Source organism: Eumetopias jubatus, unplaced genomic scaffold, assembly GCF_037043125.1.
Source record: "Eumetopias jubatus isolate StellerSeaLion01/CBP00866 unplaced genomic scaffold, mEumJub1_p1.0 scaffold_7, whole genome shotgun sequence".
NCBI classification, from domain to species: Eukaryota; Metazoa; Chordata; class Mammalia; order Carnivora; family Otariidae; genus Eumetopias; species Eumetopias jubatus.
In genome coordinates, this window is record NW_028274813.1 from 28,264,265 (window position 1) to 28,280,000 (window position 15,736).

At 38.1% G+C, this 15,736-nt stretch overlaps 1 protein-coding gene across 13 annotated transcripts in view; it reads left to right on the forward strand.

The window, feature by feature from the left end:
- The window catches only part of NUMB (NUMB endocytic adaptor protein), a 173,491-nt gene that overhangs the window by 38,904 nt on the left and 118,851 nt on the right, over positions 1–15,736 (forward strand). Inside the window, exon 3 of one of the 13 annotated variants that reach the window (XM_088024524.1) lies at positions 453–631. The exons of the other annotated variants lie outside the window; for them this stretch is intronic. The gene's annotated coding sequence lies outside the window, so the exon portion shown is untranslated. The remainder of the gene's footprint in view (positions 1–452; positions 632–15,736) is intronic. 13 annotated transcript variants of the gene reach the window in all.

Consider the following 15,736-nt stretch of genomic DNA (forward strand, 5'->3'; position numbering starts at 1 on the left):
GCTGTCTAAATATGAGCCTAATATGGCAGAGGTGATTCAGTTCTATTTCCCAACTACTCACAGATATCTTACAGTGGAAAATGACTGAACCAGCTCTTGTGACAATAGAGGTAATATCAGAAGTTTGCCCTTAACTGTGAATAATCAGAATTGACTGAGTTTATGAAACAATATATTTTAGTTCAAAGGTATAATAATTGGGAAAGCTGTTTTAATTTTTTTTTCATTTAAAAACATGTTTTCCAGTAGACATAGATTGGGAATAATGAGTAGTGTAAAATATTATGTCTTAAATAACAACTATAACAAATACATGTGTATATATACAAACATATATAAAGCCTGTAAGCATTAACTTGCCTTTCTTTTTGTTTTGTTTTAAGCATTTTTACAGCCCACTTCTGCTTTTAAGAAGTCTTGAGTAGGTAAATTGCTGATAACATCTTTTACAGGTTTATCTTGCCTTCATTCCGTAAGGCCTATGCCTGAGGGGATAAAAATCCCTTGAGTGAGTGAAATACTGCTTTCTGACTGAAGCTAAAACAAACAACAATAAAAACTTCTAAAAACATCCTATAGAAATTGCAGATATGCTGGTGTTTACTCTGTGGCACTCAATTCATGGAAGGAGGTAAATGATAAGGTTCTCTTGTGAAGATGAATGACTATTGGGGCGCCTGGGTGGCTCAGTCAGTTGGGCACCTGCCTTTGACTTGGGTCATGATCTTGGGGTCCTGGGATCGAGCCCCACATTGGGCTCCCTGCTCACTCAGCCAGGAGTCTGTTTCTTCCTTTCCTTCTGCCCGCCCCCGCCACCCCGGCTCGTGCTTGCTCACTTGCTCTCAAATAAAATCTTTAAAAAGATGAATGACTATGTAAATATTTTTTTAAAATACAAAAAAGATTTTTGAATAATTGTGGAAGGCAGAAATTATATTTCTTTGGGGTTAGTGGTTATCCTACTTATTCTGATTTCTTTTTTTTTTTTTAAAGATTTTATTTATTTATTTGACAGAGAGAGCCAGAGAGAGAACACAAGCAGGGGGAGTGGGAGAGAGAGAAGCAGGCTTCTTGCTGAAGTAGGGAGCCTGATGTGGGGCTCCATCCCAGGACCCTGGGATCATGACCTGAGCTGAAGGCAGACGCTTAATGACTGAGCCACCCAGGCGCCCCATTACTTATTCTGATTTCTAAAATTATAATGACTCTCAGTTGAAAAATGGCATTCAGTTCATGCTTACACAGATTTTTGGCAAAATAGAAGTTGTGTGACTTTCTTCTCTTGAATTCCCCACCCCCATTATTAAAAAATATAACACCTTTTATGTTTGAAATGTTTAACAAAAGTGTTTAAAATTTATGGTAAGGAAGTTGATTGGCATAACATAAAATTTACCATATTAACTATTTTTTAGTGTACAGTTCAGTAATATTAATAAGTATATTCACATTGTTGAACAACCAATCTCCAGAACTTTTCATCTTGTAAAACTGAAACTCTATATCTGTTAAACAACCCTCCCTTATTCTCCCATCCCTGTAATCCCTGGGAACCAGGATTCTATTTCTCTCTATGAATTTGACAACTGTAGGTACCTCATATAAATGGAATCATACAGAATTTTTTTTTGTGACTGGCTTATTTCACTGTGATGTCCTTGAGGACATTTGATGTAGTACATGTCAGAATTTCCTTTTTTTTTGTAGAGAGAGAAGGAAAGAGGGGGCAGAGGGAGAGGGAGAGAGAGAATCTTAAGCAGGTTCCATGCCCAGCATGAAGCCTGAGATCATGACCTGAGCTGAAATCAAGAGTCGGACACTTAACCAACTGAGCCACCTAGGTATCCCAGCATTGTTCCTTTTTATTATTGAATATTCCATTGTATAGTTATACCAAATTTTATTTACTTTTTAAAGATTTTATTTTTAAGTAATCTCTACACTCAGTGTGGGGCTTGAACTTAAAACCCTGAGATCAAGAGTCATCTACTCTACTGACTGAGCCAGCCAGGTGCCCCTCTGTATACCAATTTTAAAAATTACTTCATCAGTTGATAGGTATTTGGATTGTTTCTACTTTTTGGCTTTTATATTTATCATCTCATCATTTTTTTCAAAAATTTATTTATTTATTTTAGAGAGAAAGTACGAGCTGGAGGAGTAAAGGGAGAGGGAGAGAGAATCTGAAGCAGACTCTGTGCAGAGCATGGAGTCCTTATGCAAGGGCTCGATCTCACAACCCTGAGATCATGACCTGAGCCAAAACCAAGAGTTAGATGCTTAACAGATTATACCACCCAGGGGCCACTATCTCATCATTTAAACATTTTCTCCTTTGTATATTTAATATATACATATGTTTAATATAATATGTCTAAATGTAATATAAATATACATATATTGAGGGATATACTCAAATTTTTTTAGTAATAAAGTACGGGATCAAAAAAATTTGGAGGTTACTGTTCCAGAATAGTCAGAAAACAGAAAACAACTAGAATTATCCTTAGTTACAGGTCTGATTATACCACTTATAATTATATTCTGTTACCTATGAAAACAGGTAAATTTCTTAATGTGATGTTTAAGGAGCTGTACCTTAATGGACCCATACTTCCTATCTGTTTTCTAGCTACATTTCAGTCTTGTAGCTCAGTGCTACCTTTCAGATTATTCTCACCGAATTCCTTGTAGTTACTTTAATACATGATGTTCTGCCTTTGAGCTTTTGCCAACTCTTCCCATTGCCTAGAATGCTGTTTCCTGCCCACCTTGCCTTTTTAGGGATACTGTGATATATCATTTAAGCTCCAGCTAAATCAGTTCTCCGAAGTGCTCCCTGGCTTATCCAAGTCAATTTAATTGCTTCATTTTCTGCGATAACTCTGTATCTGGTATGTACCTTTATTATAGCAGCTCTCAAACTAAATTGCAGTTATTTATTAGTGTGTCTGCATCCTTTCCTGAACTGCTACCTCCTTAAGGACAAAGAAGGGGCCTTATTCATCCAGTACTTATATAAGTGAATGAGTAGTAGCCTTGTGGGTGAGGAACTTGCATGACTTTGAGAGTGATGCCTTCTGGATGGAGGTCTACCCATTATCTCAGTTTTCAATTTTTTTGTTATGTTAGTTACTTTAGGTCCATACCTACACAGGTTGAGGGTGAGCTCAGGAGTTCATAACAACTTTATGGAGTCACTTCCCTGAGGACATAGAGAAAAGGAAAAAAAAAAGGAGTTTGGTCTGCCCACTTGAAGGCAAGAGTTCCCCTTGGAATTTTCGCCCCTGGAGGCTTTCTGTTTTCAGATGCTCTTGCTGCTGCTGCTGTATCCACCACAGAAGACCTTGGGGGACTGGAACATGAGAGGATGGGGAGAAAGAGGGAATAAATTCCCAAGGGATTCACCCCTCTTTTTCTGAGCTTTATCTTATTAAAGACTTTATTTATTTGACAGAGAGCGAGAGCGAGAGAGAGTGTGCACAAGCAAGGGGAGTGGCAGGCAGAGGGAGAGTGGGAAGCAGGCTCCTTGTTCAGCAGGGAGCCCAATGTGGGCTCCATCCCAGGACCCTGGGATCATAACCTGAGCCAGAGGCAGGTGCTTAACAGACTGAGCCACCCAGGCGCTCCATCTTTTTCTGAGCTTAGAAGTTCCCTTTCCTAGCTTTGAGCCAGGGCTAGAGGGCTTCTCCTGTATTTCTTTCCACCTGCGCCATAGTGCTCACTTAGGAGTTTTGGATTGTGTTGTGTTTAGGCTGGGAAATACTAGAGGGGAAAAAATGGTAAACTCAGCAGGTTCAGTGCTACTTTGAATTCTGGTGCTCTTCCCAGATCCACCTGTAATACTTTTCAGGGTCTTCCAGTAGCTGTTCATGCATTCCATCCGTTTTTTTTTTTTTTAAAGATTTTATTTATTTGACAGAGCACAAGCAGAGGGGGAGAGAGGGAGAAGCAGCCTCCCTGCTGAGCAAGGAGCCCTAAGTGGGACTCAATCCCAGGACCCTGGGATCATGACCCAGGCCAAAGGCAGCCGCTTAACCGACTGAGCCACCCAGGCGTCCCTCCATTCAGGTTTTATAGTGTAGTTCATTGAGAGATAAATGGAGGTGTTTGTTTACTCTATTACAAAATGGGAAGTCTTCCCAACACTTTTGTTTTAACATTTTATTTTGATACAATTTTAGATTCATAGGAAGTTGTAAAAAGAAGATAGAGAGGTCCAGTGTGACTTTTACCCAGTTTTCCCCTGTGGTTATATTTTACATAGTTCAGCATTAATACTCAAGCCAGGAAGCTAACATTAACACCAACTTTTATTACGAACATTTCAAATATATGAGAATGTTGAAAGAATAGTACATTGATCATCTGTATATCTCCAACTGATAATTCAATAACTTAAATGTTTTGCCATACTTGCTTTATATATATATTCTAATATGTGCATATTCTCTTATCTGTGAACCACTTGAAAGAACATTGCAGGCATGAGCATACTTCACCCCTAAGTACTTAGTTTATCTTCTAAAAAAAAAAAAGACATTATACTTTAATAAACATTTAATAAAAGCAAATTATTTTTCTATATAATTCTAATACCATTATCATACCTAAGAATACTAGCAGTATGAACTTGAGGGGGACAGTAGTCTTAATGTTCCAGGGCTTTTTTTTTGAAGTTGACTCCTGAAGGCTTAAGTTACTGTTTGAGGAGATGGCCCTCCTGATGATGCACTCTTGGTGATAGTTTTGAGTGTTTGAGCTCCTGTCGTGTGTGCAATTCAGAGCCCAGGGAGCTTCCTGATTCTGTATTCTTGTTTTCTGTCACTCTTCCCCCAGCTCAGACTTCCTAAAGCTGTCTGAGCAGATACTCAGAATAGTCCTTATCAAGAGATTATAATTTTGTCAGACTGATTTAGGACTAGCATGTAACTTTGGTTTTAGTCATTAGTCAGGAAGTTACAATTACAGTTGCAGTAGTTTTTGATAATGGTGATGTGTAAGGATTGTATCCAACTGTAAAGTAATTGAAAACCTGGCTACAAGGCTTAAACAAAGAAAGGTTTTCTTACATAAGTCTGGAAGTGTAAGCAGTTGCTCATGTTGCTTCAGTGGCTCAACAATGTTGGGGCCCATATCTTTGTGACTTGCTTGGCCTTCATGGTCCTGAGATAGCTACAACTCCAGCCTTCCACCCACATTTAAGGAGGAAGGCAAAAGGTCCAGGCCAAGCAAAAGCTTTCCTATTAGTGTTTCTAGCAGGTTACTTCTAATGTCTCCTGGACCCAAAATTGGGTCCTATGGTTACTTCTAACTGTAAGTAGCCTTTTGGCCTCTATAGTGAGATACAAGGAGGAAGAAAGGATTTGGGAATGGCTTTTTGGGCAGCCAGTTAACAGCATCTGTCACAATTATATGATTGCATTCGTTTTATTTCAGAAATTCATCTGACATCAGTGTGATATTCAGCACATTGGTGCTTTACAGTTACATAGTAACATCTTACTGGGTACTGTAGGAAACAAAAGGAATTTAAAAAAACATATTTATTTATTTATTTGAGAGAGAGAATGAGAGAGAGCATGAGAGGGGGGAGGGTCAGAGGGAGAAGCAGACTCCCTGCTGAGCAGGGAGCCTGATGCGGAACTCGATCCCGGGACTCCAGGATCATGACCTGAGCCGAAGGCAGTTGCTTAACCAACTGAGCCACCCAGGGACCCGGAAACAAAAGGAATTTTAAATTTAGTTGTGAAAGTGAGCTTTTTGGTTATACAAGGTAAACTTTAGCTTGAATTTTGGGACCTTGGGCAGGTTTTTGAATATATAAGCATCTGTTTTCTCATATGTGAAATGGCATTAATAATACCTGACTTTTAGGTAATTGTGAAGCTGGAAGGAGATAATTCATATAAAGTACTTAATATAGTGCCTGCTGCATTGGTGGTGTGACAAGGAGATATTACTATAATTGGTGGGTAGATGTGCTAGAGTAGAAGAGCATGGACTTCATAGTCAATAGACTTGATTTGATTCCTAGTTCCACTACACAATAAATGTATGGTCTTAGGCAAATCATGTAATCTCTCTGAGATGGTTTATTAACCTGCAGTGTTTACCTCTCAGAATTGTTTGAAGCATTAAAGATTATATATGTACAATGTGGCACCATGTAAGCTCTCAGTAAAAAGCATCTGTTCCTGCTATTTTTAGTTATGATTTCTGTAATTTGGGATCCATATAATAGGTAGGGAGTCAGTCATTGAACTTACTTTAGAAATTTATTTGAGGTTTACTTTATTTGTAGTAAAAGGGATATTATTGATTAGTAGTGAAAATTTTTCATCTGTCCCAAAAAATCAGCTGCAGAAACCAGACTGTGTTTCTGGGGAAAACAAGACTTTTTTTTTTTTTTTTTATAATAAAGAGTTTTATTTTTAAGTAATCTGTACACCTAATGTAGGGCTTGAATTTACAACCCCAGGATCAAGAGTCACATGCTCCACTGAATGAGCCAGCCAGGCATCCCAACAAAAAGACTTTTAAGTTTAGTTGTGAAGGTGAGCTTTTGGTTATGTAAGATAAAACTTGGCTTAAATTTTGGGCTTTGGCATACGGTATTGTGTTGTGAATCTTACTTACTCTTTTTTGCTCAACACTATCTTAAGATTTAAACTTGTTTGTTTATTTATTTATTTAGTAGGCTCCACTCCCAGTGTGGAGCCCAATGCAGGGCTTGAACTCACAACCCTAAGAGCAAGACCTGGGCCGAGATCAAGACCTGGGCCGAGATTAAGAGTGGGACACTTAAACAACTGAGCTACCCATGTGCCCCAAGACTTAAACATATTTAAAACCTGGTGTATAACTACTGCCTGTTGTATAATATTCCATTGTATATGGATTTCTACATTTTATTTACTTATTTCTTTAATGGATCTTTAGGTGTGGCTTGGAAACTGCTAACACAAATAGTACATTTATGCATTTCCTTATACATATTCCCTATTGAATTATGCAGTGGTTTCCCTGTGGTATATACTGAGGAAAGGAATTACTGACATATGGTCCATACACATACTTAATTTCACTTAATATTGCCAGATTGTTTTCCAGAATGGTTGCCCAGTTTATGCTCCTACCAGTAGTGTATCAGGGTTCCTGTTTCCTTAAATCTTCACCAGCATTTGGTCTTATCCATCTGTTTAGTCTTGTCAGTCTGATGGGTATAAAGCAGTGTTTTGTTTTTCTTTTCCTTTATTTTAGAGAGAGAGAGAGCATGAGTGGGGGGAGGAGAGACTGAGGGAGAGGGGGAGAGAGAATCCCAAGCAGACTTCGTGTTGAGTGCGGAGCCTGGTGCAGGGCTTGATCCCAGGACCCTGAGATCACAACCTGAGCCGAAATCAAGATTCGGATGCTTAACCGACTGAGCCACCCAGGTGCCCCAAGTAGTGTTTTGTTTTAATTTACATTTCTGTGATTGAGTGAGATTTGGCATCTATTTATTGAACCATTTGGGTTTTCCCTGCATATTGACTAAAAATATTAACCAAATAAAACATATTTGTTGTAGATATTTTTAAAATTTGTCTCTTCTTTTTTTCTTGTCGTTTTACTTTTTGTTGTAGATATTTTTTAAAATTCAGATCATCTGTAATATCCTAATCTAGAGATAATGGCTATTAACATTGGCTGTATCTTTCTGGTCTTTAAATATTCATACACATACAAATTCATACACACAAATATATATTTTTGTTAATAGAATCACATACCTGTGTATGCTATTTTTTGTAATGTACACTTTTCATTTCACATTGATTTATGACCATTTTTCTGTATTGTGGAAATGTATCTACATTACCATGTAATGGATGCATATCATTTCATTTTATGGCTTTAAGTTATTTAATCTTATATTGTGGGACATATATGCTGTTTTTGTTTTTGTTTTTGTTTTTCTCATTAACAATGCTTTGGTGAACTGTTAATCAAGCCTAAGCCTACATTTTGATGAGGCAAGGCTAGAGGGATTATGCTTTTGCTCCCTTTGTGAAACTGGATTTATAATAGCAAGTTGAGGCTGTCTCAGTTTATTTTCTGCTTGGATTCTAGGACAGTTGTTAATGCTTCATTTTATAAAGACAACATCTAGCCCTCCATGTTCCATGGCTAGAGTTTAAAGACTTCCCAGTTAGGCTTTATTCTTTCTCTCTCTCTTTTCTTACTTTGTCAAGGCCTGGTTAACAAAGGATAGTGGAAGAGTGGATAGACCTGTATTTAAATAGCCTTGTCTCTTCGATAGAAGGGCTGCTAAATTTCAACTATAAAGAACTCATCTAAAGTGATAACTTCATTTTATTTTTTAAAATAAAATGGGCTTTGGGCGTCTGGGTGGCTCAGTTGGTTAAGCGACTGCCTTCGGCTCAATTCATGATTCCAGGGTCCTGGGATCAAGTCCCACATTGGGCTCCCCCTGCTCAGTGGGGAGCCTGCTTCTCCCTCTGCCTCTACCTGCCACTCCCCCTGCTTGTGCTCTCTCTCTCTGTCAAATAAATAAATAAAATCTAAAAAATAAAATGTTAATAGCTTTTTATTATAAAAGTAAAAATGTTTGTTGTAAAACTTTTGAGAAAACATAGAAAACCATAAAGAAAATAAAATTCCTGTAATCCTACTCAAAGATAACTGCTATTACAATTATACCTTAATCGTTTTAGATGTTATTCTAGATGGCATGTGTGCACTGGCTCACCAGAACCAGTAATTAAAGAATGATGTTAGCAATGGTGGGAGTAGTTACACCATGGAAATGGGCAAATGATATAAATCAGGGCTTCCTTCTCTCTGCCTAATTCTATCCAGAGCCAGTTTTCCAGCACAGTACTGCATTTATACATTATATCAATAAATATAGATCTACTTCATTTTTAATGGCTTCATAGAAGTCTGTTGTATAGATCAGTGGTTCTTAGTGTGGTCTTTGGAGCAGCAGTATCAGTGTTACCTGGAAAAACTTTATGCAAATTCTTGGTCTCTACCCAGACCTACAGAATCAGAAACTCTTCTGTTGGGGCCCAGCAGTCTATGGTCCTACAAGCTCTGTAGGTGATTCTGATGTATGCTAAGGCTTGGGAACCAGCGGTATAGATACACCATAAATTATCAGATTGGTCTGATGATTTCTGTTTGATACATTCCTAGATATATGTTCATTTAAATGTGTTTAGATGGATATTGCCAAGTTGTATTAAAAAAAGGCTATACTAGTTTCCATTCCCACATGAAGTCTACATCAGTTTCATTTTAGGTTCTAGTTCCATGTAGAGAAAAACAGCTATGTTAAATATCTTCTTTTCTAGCTGCATCTATATCCATTTATCCATGCTAGAACTCATTTCACTGGCATTGTCTTCAACAATAAAGTATTTTGATGTTTCTGCTTTAAGAAGAGGACAGTTGAGACATAAAAAAACAAACAATAACAAAAATACCAAAACCACTATGCCTTGCTTGCAGAAGGCATCTAGGGTCTTGTGTGGCTCTACCTTTAATCCCCCTGTGAATGATTAACCCGTGCTTCTTACCTTTGGCATGTTACATTGTTCTGAAACCCTACTTTAAAATATGTTAAGATCTCCTTGCTGAGAAAGTTGCTACTAATGTTGCTAAGCAATTAGAAGGGGCAAAAGATCCCAATAAGAATTTGTGACTCTTCTTGGCTTATACAGATAATAAGTGGTAAATATTTTAAAGATTTTTGTTAGGCTAGGAGCCAGAATTTTATAGGTATTGGTGAAAAGAAGGCTAATTTAAGCAGCTTTGCCATATTTCATTGGCCCTGATTATTGGCACTCCTGTTTTTTCATTTTGAACTTTTATTGAAGAACAGTTGCAAACACTAAAACTGGCCCTTATCCCAACCTTCATCCTTAAGGGACTTTTCCCCCCCTAGAATGAATGCTTTGTACTAAAACTTAATTTTATGATGGCATTAATAGGGTCTGCAAAATTGCCAAGATTCCAGATTATACAACCTCAGAAATAATTTGATTACTTAAAAATTTAATGTCTTAATTTAAGTAAATTAACTTAAATAATTTTTTTGAAGTGATGTCTCCAAAGTTTATGTTCTTGACCTGAACAGTTAGTTCTCAGAGATTTTGCTCCGAAGGAAAGATGAACATTGGACTTGAAATGATAGCCCCAAGTTCTTTGTTGTTTCATCTTACCTTCCAGTATAGTATGGTGGTTTGGATAGCTACTTAGCCTTGGTCAGGTCACCTGATTTCTCTGTGCCTCAGTTTTCTTATCTGTAAAATTGAGCTACTGATACACCTCTCACAAGATTATTATCAGGATTAAATGTAATATGATATGTAATGTGCACAGCATAATTCTCATAGGTACCTAGTAATTGATAGATGCCTTTCGATTTCTCAAGTATTCCTTTTTTTTTTAAAGATTTATTTGAGAGGGCAAGCAGGGGGAGGGCAGAGGGAAAGAATCTCAAGCAGACTCCCTGCTGAGTGAGGGGCTCGATCTCAGGACCCTGAGATCATGACCCTGAGCCAAAATCAAGAGTCCGATGCTCAACAGCTGAGGCACTCAGGTCCCGAATATAAGTATTCCTCATAGCTCTCTTCTTGATATTTCCTCTCCTTATATCAGTAGTTCTTAACCCTTTTTTGAGTCTTGTCCTCCTTTCAGAATTTAATATAAGCCATGACCCCTCTTACCAGAAAAATACACCTGTCTGTTAAACTTTAACTGCACTTTGGGAACTTTATAGGTCACCCCTCCCCCCAACCCTGCCAAAGCTCATCTATAAAACAGGTTGAGGATCTTTGCAGAACAGTTCCTTGGCGGACTCTCCAGTTTCCTGGCTTCAGTTGTCTTCTCAGTGTAGATGGCTTCTAAGTATGGTTGTTTGTCTTGTGAACTTCTACCTGCTGGACATATTTATCATGGTATCTTTATGTAATAGAGACTTAATAAGTGAATGGAGGAATAAATCATACATTTTAGTTGTTGATATAGGCCAAATAAATTATGACACTGTGTGGCTAGAGTTAGGGATTTTACTGTAAATTATAGCTAATAAAGTTAAGTGAGTTTAGGTATTGATTTAGGCACAATGGTCTCATTTCCTGTGGTACCCATTGAAATTTAAGTGTAAACCTGTGGAAAGGGTTTTGGTCGCAAATTCTAGTGAGGAAATGAGTTTCCAAGAAACCCATCAAATACGGTAGCTTCTTTCAGACTATAAGGTTAGGGGCATCTAAGTCGGTTGAGCGTCTGATTCTTGATTTCTGCTCAGGTCGTGATCTTGGAGTCTTAGGATCAAGCTCCGCATTAGGCTCTGTGCTCTGCATGGAGTCAACTTAGGATTCTCTCTCTCTCAAATGAATAAATCTTAAAAAAAAGAAAGCAACTATTTAGAGCTAAAATGTAAACTCATCTGAAAATTTGCTATTTCACTTTCAAGTAGTGTCATGGACAGCTGTGTGTTATTAGAACTTTGTGCCTTCATCCCTTCTCTTCCCCACAGTTTTAGTTAGGGCTGTAATAGTTACAGGGGACAGAAACCCAGTTTAAAGGGGAAAAAGCGTTATTGGTCCAAGTAATTGAATAATTTAGTCGGGTCTGATTTAGTAGAGATTTAGGGGCTCAAATGACTGTCAGCGGCTCTCACTTTTATTCCTTATTTCTCAGCTCTATTTTTCTTTACCTCTTTTCCTTCTGAGACAGGTAGCTTTCTTTATGTAGTCAAGGAAGAAGGCTGCAAGCAGCTCTAGTTTATATTGGTTTTATAACCACAGCCCTAGAGAAAGAGAGGTACCGTAGTGTCAGAAAGAATTCCTGGGAAAGATTTTGGACTTGATTGCTGAATTACCTGTACCATAGTGTCAGAAAGAATTCCTGGGAAAGATTTTGGACTTGATTGCTGAATTACCTGTGTAAATGATCCTCAAAGTGTGGTCCCTGGGCCAGTATCATCAGCACCCCATCTGGGAGATATTAGCAATGTAAATTCTGAGGCCTCTCCCCAAATCTACTGAGTCTGAAACCTTGGGGTAGGGTCCAGCATTCTGTGCCTTAACAAGCCTTCTTGGTGATTCTGATGTATGCTAAAGCTTGAGAACCACTGATCTATATTATCTGTACTCACAGCTGTCTGAAATAGAGAAGAAGACCCTTTACCTTTGGAATAATTAGTGGTTTTATTATGTTCCCTAACAAGTACAGCTGGAAACAATTTAAATTTCTGCAAGATTATGGTCTGTACAATTCATTCAGGTGAAATTTTCTCTTTAAGTAGATGAATTTCTCTAAATTTTTTTTTAAGATTTTATTTATTTGAGAGAGCGCATGTGAGCACAAGTGGGGGGAGTGGTAGAGGGAGAGGGAGAAGCAGACCCTGCGCTGAGCAGGGAGTACGACGCGGGGCTTGATCCCAGGACCCTGAGATCATGACCTGAGCTGAAGTCAGACACTTACCAGACTGAGCCACCCAGACACCCCTCTAATTTTTTTATGATACCCTGTCATCAGAAAAAAAGCAAAGTAGCATTATTTGCATGCCATCTATATACCAGGCAGGTCAAATATGTTTATACAGAGGTCTTTAATCCCTCGCACAATTATATAAAATAGGTCATGGTTCCCATTGTTTCTAAAAAGAAAACTGAGGCTGAGAGAGGTTTGTCTAAGGAGGACTAAGGTTGTGTATCTAATAAGTGGAAAAGTAGAGTTTGAATGTAGATGTTCAACAAGCATTTTATAGAGGGTCTGCTGTGTGCTGGGACCTGTTGTAAGTATCAGGAGTACGAAACTGCTTAAGACCTAGTCTTTGTCCTCAAGGAACTTAGTCTCATAAAGAAGACAGACAGTACAGGGTAATGGCTCCAGTAACAAAGATATTGAAAGTGATTTGGGAAACAGTGGAGGGAGCTTCCAGCTTGGCTTGGATTGGGGAAGACTTCAGAAAAGGATATGATCTTTGATGTTTGAGTAGATATCATTTAAAAAATTCCTTTGATAAACACAAAAATCTCATTCTACTTTCATGTTTAATGAAATTTCAAAAATAAATTACTTCTAAAAGCAAATCAAAGCAATGATAACTTTAGAATGTTTTTTCAAACCACATTTGCCCTTTATCCCAATATTCTAATGTGTTCTTGAAAGAGGGGCTTGTTTTAGCACTTCAGAATTTTCTTTCTGTTCTTTTTTTTTTTTTTAAAGATTTTATTTGTCAGAGAGAGAGCACAAACGGGGAGTGGAGGCAGATGGAGAAGCAGGCTCCCAACTGAGCAAGGAGCCCAATGCAGGACTCGATCCCAGGACCCTGGGATCCTGACCTGAGCTGAAGGCAGACGCTCGACTGACAACCACCCAGGCGTCCCAGCACTTTGTAATTTTCAAAGCTACATTGTATGCCATGAGAGATGTGCCATAATTTATTCAACCATTCCCCCCTCCCCACTTTTTGTCTTTTAACATTTAAGTTTATAATTTTTATGGTTATAAATGGTGCTACAGTGAATGTTTTTTACATTCATCTTTGTATACTTGTATTATGCCCTTAGTATAATTCCAAGAAATAGAATTGGTGGACCAAATATTTGTATTATGGATTTATATTCCTCTTCTTGTCATCTGTCATTATTATTTGCCCTTTTTTGTTTGTTTTTAAAATACCTTCACATGTTATGCCTTTATAACATGAGTTATGTTTTAGGGGTTTTGATACATTTGGTTTTCATTTTTGTTGATAAGTAGATAAAACATAGTTAATTTCTGGTCATTTTTGGCATGTAAGCCTATAAATAAGGTGATACATGTAAGCAGTGTGTCTCTGTTAATATAGTTTAAGATAGTATACTGGAGAGGAAAGAATGCCAGTAGAAATCAGGAGATAGACATCATGGTCCCATCTTAAACAGTGATTATTTAATCATACGGTTTTTTTAAATTAAAAAAAACTTAAAGATTTTATTTATTTGAGAGAGAGAGAGCAGGAGTGGTGGGGAGGGGCAAAGAGAGGGGGAGAAGCAGACTCCCCACCCAGCAGGGAGCCTGATGCGGGACTCAATCCCAGGACCCTGGGATCATGACCTGAGCTGAAGGCCGACGTTTAACTGAGCCACCCAGGCGCCCCTATTCATATGATTTTAAAGTTATTTTGGTCATGTATGTATTTTCCTACCTAAGATATAGGAATAGGATTGGCTTTAAGTTTTTCCCTACCTTATAAAATAAGAGAAGATATGGGGCGCCTGGGTGGCTTAGTCATTGGGCGTCTGCCTTCGGCTCAGTTGTGATCCTAGGGTCCTGAGATCGGGCCCCACACCGGGCTCCCTGCTCCGCGGGAAGCCTGCTTCTCCCTCTCCCGCTCCCCTTGCTTGTGTTCCCTTTCTCGCTGTGTCTCTCTCAGTCAAATAAATAAATAAAATCTTAAAAAAAAGATGTGTATAAAATGATGTATAAAACGGAAGCCATAGACATTATGTGACATATTTAAAGTCATATAGTTTGAAAATGGCAGTGAGGTTTTTAGCACAGGTCTTCTTACTTCCAGTCCAGTATTCTCTCATTTGTACTACAGCCCTATCAGAGATATGGTGTAAAGAGCAAAAAGAACTGTAGAACAAAAAGTATGTATGCTATATCAAACTAGCTTTTGCCATGATACCATAGTCTTTAAAAAAAAACCAAAACATGCCTTTGAATTCCATTTTCTGTCCCAAACAAGTTAATGAGAGAGATTCAGATGGAATTTAAATGAAGAAAAGAAAATATTCTGAGATGGAAAAATTACTGATAATAAAGAGAAAATTATAGAAGTAATTCTATGGAGCTGGAAGAACTGTGTCTTCCTAGGTGATACTGGGATATGGGAAGACACAGATAGAAATGGAGATATTAGAAAGTAAGAATATTGTTAGTTCAGTGGCTTTTTGTCTCCAAGCAAGCTTTTCTTCATCCTTATGTAGAGAGATTTAAGGTGATAATTGGTCTCAAGGATGGAGCTGACTTTGGACACACACACACACACACACCACCCCACCCCTGTAGATTGTGAACATCAACATTTTATAATAATATGAATATTGGTCCTAATGCATTATTTTTTCATGTAATTTATTCCTAGTGAGCTTAAGTGTACTCTATAGTCACATCAGTTAGTGATCTGGCCTGCAAGATTTACATTTTCTTCTTCAAGATTTATCAAAATTCTTGGGGCGCCTGGGTGGCTCAGTTGGTTAAGTGACTGCCTTCGGCTCAGGTCATGATCCCAGGGTCGTGGGATCGAGCCCCGCGTCAGGCTCCCTGCTCGGGGGGAAGCCTGCTTCTCCCTCTCCCACTCCCCCTGCTTGTGTTCCCTCTCTCTCTGTCTCTCTGTCAATTAAATAATAAAATCTTTAAAAAAAAGGTTTATCAAAATTCTTGGAATTTTCTGGGAAAAAACATCCAGTAAATATAATTGTTTCAGCCTTTCTTTAATTTGAAGCACTGTTCTTCATAGGGGATATTAATCTTGCCCCTGAAAGAATTTTTGATCTAATATGAAATAAACTGGTTGAGTATGTACCTGTCAGATTTCTTTTTTATTTGATTTACAAATGATGAAAAATATAAAACTGAGTTCTCAGACCCACAACAGAGAGACAATACTAATTTTTAAAAGAAGTAACAATGGGCGCCTGGGTGGCTCAGTCGGTTAAGCATCTGC